The sequence below is a fragment of the Peromyscus leucopus genome, unplaced genomic scaffold (assembly GCF_004664715.2).
Source record: "Peromyscus leucopus breed LL Stock unplaced genomic scaffold, UCI_PerLeu_2.1 scaffold_1057, whole genome shotgun sequence".
Taxonomy (NCBI): domain Eukaryota; kingdom Metazoa; phylum Chordata; class Mammalia; order Rodentia; family Cricetidae; genus Peromyscus; species Peromyscus leucopus.
In genome coordinates, this window is record NW_023504179.1 from 156,799 (window position 1) to 162,500 (window position 5,702).

The 5,702-nt window shown below is 48.7% G+C and overlaps 1 pseudogene; it reads left to right on the forward strand.

Annotated features, from left to right (window-relative positions):
- Positions 1-1,450: 1,450 nt before the first annotated feature.
- The window catches only part of LOC114684832, an 8,938-nt pseudogene continuing 4,686 nt past the window's right edge, over positions 1,451-5,702 (forward strand).

The following is a 5,702-nucleotide window of genomic DNA, read 5'->3' on the forward strand; positions in this document are numbered from 1 at the left end:
GTTAGAAGAAGCCAGCAAGACCGCACATCCAGTAACACTGCTTGCCACCAGGGTGACAACCTCCATTTGATCCCCAGGACCCACATAGTAGGAAAGAACCGACTCTCCATATTCTTGCTGAGGCATGTCCAGGCTTGTGTACACACACACACATACACACACACACACACACACACACAACACACACACACATAAAACGTAAATATGCATTTGTTCTTTCTTCAGTGTTATTACATTTACTTGTTTATTTATTGTGTGTGCATGTATAAGCATGTGGGCACTGGTGTGTCGCGGTGCATTGGGGGAGGTCAGAGGACACCTCCTGGGAGTCAGGTCTCTTCTCTAAACATGTGTGTCCCAGATATTGAACCAGGCCATGAGATTTGCTGGCCAGTAAACAGGTTGAGCCGTCTCACTGGCCCCGTAAATACAGACTGTTGCTTCATCGACATTGAACTCAAGACCAACAGCAACATCCCGCTCATGTCTGACTGGAGCTTGCCTAGCATAGATTTGTGTGTGTGTGTGTGTGTGTGTGTGTGTGTGTGTGTGTGTGTGTGTGTTATACAGGTGGATCACCTGAGGTTAGCCTAGGTTACAGAGTAACACTCTGTCTCAAATAAACAAACTGTAATAGGTTATTTTTGTTATCTTTTCTTTCTTTTTTTGTCTTATTATTGGTGCTGGGAATGCAACACTTGCCAAACAAATGCTCTCCTGTTGAGCTGTTTCCTTTGTTTCGAGACAAGGTTTCTCTGTGTAACAATCCCTGGCGATCTGTCCTAGAACTTGCTTTGTAGACCAGTAATGCACAGAGATCTGGCCTCTAACTCACAGAGATCCGCCTGCCTGTGCCTCCCACATGCTGGGATTAGAAACGTGCACCACACCATTCGGCCCTCAGCCCACTTTTATTAGTCAATTATTATCATTATGATTTTGTAAAGATGTGTGTGTGTGTATGTGAGAGAGAGAGAGAGGGAGAGAGAGAGAGAGAGAGAGAGAGGAGAGAGAGAGGAGAGAGAGTTCAGTCCCTGCAGAGGCCAGAAGAGGGCGTTGGAGCCCCAGAGCTGGAGTTACAGGCAGAAGTGAGTTACCCAATACAGGTGCTGAGAACCAAACATAGATCCTCTACAAGAACAGCAGGAGTCCTTAACCACTGAACCACCTTTCCAACTCCTCCAAGTTGGATCTTCGGTCTTGGAAAATAGATCAAACGTCTATTTTCCAGGGTCCTCAAGTTGGATCAGTCATGCGCCAAGTCCTGACAGACTTATCAGGCCCTTGTCAGAGATTGCAACAACATTTAGTTTTCCTCGGATTGTCAAGCCGGCCTGTGACCTCAAAAAGTAATAATACGAAGCCGAAAGTCAGACGAGAGGGCTGTGTGCCCAAGAAAGTCTTTCTCCTCTGACTGGGGAATTCTCCTTCAAGGCCAAGGCTAGTGAAAATGTGTCACTTCTTGCAGATGGGGGAAGATATTAGCAAGCAGCAACATGTTCAGGCAGCCCTTGCCACCCCTGCTGATGAGAGCACAGAGTTTGACTGGAAGCTTCGTGTCCCATCCTCAGCATCAGAGTGCATCAGAGACCGTGTGTCACATGCCAGACTCTGAGACTCTCTTGGAAGGGAAGAAACTCAACTCATGAATGTTTTGTTGAGCTGCTGAGGGTCAAAGCCAGTCACGGAAGGTCAAAACAGGATGCTATTTATACAAAATTGAAAAACAGGCAACATGACACCCTATGGCAGTGACAGATTTATTCACATGGAGCAAAATGGAGCAAAATCGTTTCCATTTTAAAAGCAAACAGTTGCCAACACCTCCTTGAAGCTAGTGGCTGCTCCTGGGGAGAAAGGGTAAGATTCGAAGAGGAAAAGGTACCCGAAGGGCCTCCGTTATTTGAGAAATTGGGTTGCTCATCACATTTTTTATTTAGTGGGAGGTGTGCCTGTGTGACATGGCAGACAAGAGGAAAACTTGCTGGAGTTGGTGCCCTCTTTCCACCGTGGTGCGGGTCCTCTGGATCGAACTCCGGCTGTCAGGCCTGGAAGCAAACACCTTCACTGACTGAACCATCTTGGCGACCCTTAAAGCGTCTCTTTAACAATGCTCTGAATAGCAGCTGCAGGTACCTCTACATCACACAGAAGGAAACTGAGGCACGGAGGCACATTCATCAGAGACCCCAAGACCAGCCAGGAAACAGCAAGGTCAGGAAAGGGTCACGGGAGGAGCCCTGGGGGCTGGCAGTGAGCAGGACCGGAGGAGGAAGGCTTGGTTCCCAGGGTTCAGCTTTAAAGAGGGGAGTGGTGTGTGTATGTGTGTACACCCTAGCGCCAGGCCTGGACTGTCCCCTGCCACACTGTGTGTTGAGGTCACTCTGGTGACCCCGTGAAGCAGTCGTTGCTAAATGGAGAGGTGCAAAGCTCCCCGGATCATCAGTGAGCTTGGGGGAGGGCTGTGACAGGCTGGAGGCCTGAGGGGCCCCTCTCCGGCTCCTCCCAGCAGGCCCAGGTGGCCACCTCTCCAGCCTGACCTTTCTGTTCTAACAGGCTGCTCTAACTACCATCCCTGCCGCCCAGAGAGCATGGGTAAGCCTGGAGATATGCCACGGAAGGCCTCTGGATGGGAGACAAAGAGTGGGCTGGCATCGGCAGACCAGATGGGAATACTGGTACTTCGTGTCCGTGACCAATGACTGATTCTCCATGCCTCAGTTTTCCCTGCCAGTAATCTGAGAAGTATCATTCTGATCACTAGTACGTGTTGGACTTCACGAACTCTTGGATAAATAAATTAAGAAAAAGAGAGTACAGTGCCCAGGACCTGTCATCAAGTGCATAATATTATCATCATATCATCTCCTGTTATTTTGGATTTTTTTTTTTTTTTGCATACTCACAAGGGGAAAAAATCAGTGCAAAAGACACAGCTATTTAGAAGACATGTATGGACATTTTTCTATTTATGAAGAAGGTGTGTGTGTGTGTGTGTGTGTGTGTGTGTGTGTGTGTGTGTGTGTTTGCTACATGCTTCAGAATGCCTTCAGAAGGCAGAAGAGGTTGTTGGGTCCCCTGTAACTGGAGGATGTGGATGTGGATGCTGGGAACTGAACCCAGGTCCTTTGCAATAGCAGCAAATGCTCTTAACTGCTGAGCCATCTCTCCAGCACTAAATGGATTTAAATTTTCTTTAAAAAAAATTTTTCCATTCTTTTTTTTGGAGACGGAGTCTCACTGTGTACCCCTGGCTGGCCTTAAATTCGTAGAGATCTGCCCAACTCTGCCTCCTGAATTCTGGGTATGAAAACGTGAGCCACCTGCACACATCTGGAGGTCAGAGGATAGGTATGGGAGTCAGTTCCCTCTTTCCACGGGTGGGATGAAACTCAAGTTGTGAGGCTGGGCAGCGAGTATCGTTATCTGCTGAGCCATCTCTCCAGCCCCACCATGTATGGGTTTCTGCCTTAACCAGAGTATTTTAAAAGACTTGTTGGGCAGGGGATTGAACCACATAGGTTCTTGGTGGGTTTTAAAAGGATAACAATGTGGTTAAATGATGATAGTGGACCTACCTAGATGGTGCAGAGAGGCACCCATGCAGGCAAAACACCAATCGTATTTAAAAATTAATACGTAAATGGTATAGTAAAATTGTAGTTGACATGTACTTTGTTTTATTATTATCCTATGAAGAAAAGCATGAATGAGTTCCTATTAGGGACATTTGTCTTTCAGGGAGTCCAAAACCCCTTTAACATGCATATAGACTTTCATTTGAATTTTTCAAGGGTTTTATTTTGTTTGCTTTTGCTTTTTTGGAGGGGTTTTTTTTTGTTTTGTTTTTTTTATTTCTGGGGGTTTTGTTTTGTTGTTTGCTTTGGTCTTGTTTTGTTTGTTTTTGTGTGTGTGTGTGTGTGTGTGTTTGTGTTTTGTTTTGTTTTGTTTTGTTTTGAGACAGGATTTCTCTGTGTAGCTCTGGTTGTCCTGGAACTCACTCTGTAGCCCAGGCTGGCCTCAAACTCACAGAGATCCACCTGCCTCTGCCCGAGTGCTGGGATTAAAGGTATGTGCCACCACCAGGCTGTTTTTTTGCTTTTCTTTTGAGATGGTCTTGATAAATTGTCCGGGCTGCCCTCAAACTCTCTGTGTCAACCACGCTACCTCAAACTCATTGTCCTCCTGCCTCAGCTCTTAAGTGCTGTGGGTACAGGCATGCACCACTCTACTGGCTTTCTGGAATATTTAATTTAATTAGTTACTCAAGTAAATTCTAAGACAGTGTTTCAGTTTGTGCAGGCTGGCTTTCAACTCTCCATGTAGCTCAGGCATGTCTTAAACATATGACCCTCTGATTCAACCTCCAAGTGACTGAGATGAAAGGTCTACACCACCATACCTGGCCAGATTTGTCTATTTGATTGTGTTGGGTCTTACTATGTATCCAAGCTCCAGCTCACAATCCTCCTGCCTCAGCCTCCCACGTGCTGAGAGTACAGGCATGCACCACAATGTCTGGCTTTGTTGGAGTATTTTGTTTTTATTAACGTTATGGCATTGGTTTGTTTGTTTAGTGTGTGTGTGTGTGTGTGTGTGTGTGTGTGTGTGTGTGTGTGTGTTAAGGTCAGAGGCCCACATGTGGGAGTCAGTTCTCTCCTTTCACCAGATGGGTTCCAGGGATCGAACTCAGATTGTCCGGTTTGATCTCAAGCCCCTTTACCTGCTGAGCCATCTCGCCAGCCCCGTCAATCATTCTATGCCTTTGCTTACTTCCCCTAGTGGAACACGAAAAAGACAAGGAGCAAAGGAAATTCTACTTCAGCCCAGTCAGGCTCCTCAGTGACAGCCGCCACAGCCAGTTTCCTGGGGATCCTTCCAGAGCCTCGGAGAACTGTGTTGTGTCTTTATTAATAGCCGGCTGTAGTAGTAGTGGAAACATGAGTGGTACCGACGTCAGGGCTGTGAGTCACCCAGGCCTGGCACGGACCTGGCTCCCTCTGACCTGGTGTAAGGCGACGCTGCCCTCGGAACCCCGGTTTCCTGCTCCACGGGCTGGGGACAAAAGCCTGGCACTATGGGCAGCTGGAAGGGGGCAGTGTAAAGCCCCTGCTCCGCCGGCGGGGGTCAGGGCAGGTTGTAGAGCACAGAGAGATGTTGTGACCCACTGTGTCCCAGCAACCTCTGCTCCAAGTCCCAAGGGTGGCATGAGTCCAGACCGCTGGGTCCAGGAAGGAGGGCTGGTCAGCCTTTGGGTCTGAGGCAGGAGGAATGGAGCTTGGACCCTCGAGTCTGAGGGAAGAGAGGCTGGGGTCTGGATTCCGGGGTTTGTGGAAGTAGGTCTGGAGTCTAGACCCCTAGGTCCGAGCAAGGAGAGTCTGGGATGTGGAACCCCAGGTCTGGGTGTGGAGGGCTGGGGTCTAGGCTCCTGAGTCTGAGGACGATGGCTGAAGTCGGGGTTGGCCCGGTTTGAGCGAGGAGGGTTGAGGGGCTGGATCCCCGGGTCTGGAGGAGGGCTGGGGACGTGGACTCCTGGGTATAGGGAGAGGGGGTTAAGGCTTGGACTCGTATGTTTAAGGCAGGCTGGGGCTTAGGCTTGGTGTTAAGGAGCAGGGCTGAGGGAGCAGTCCTGGCTTCCAGCCTTCAACACTCCCAGCCCCTAAAGGAAGGTCCGAACCCTAGACCAGTCATTCCCACCGGCT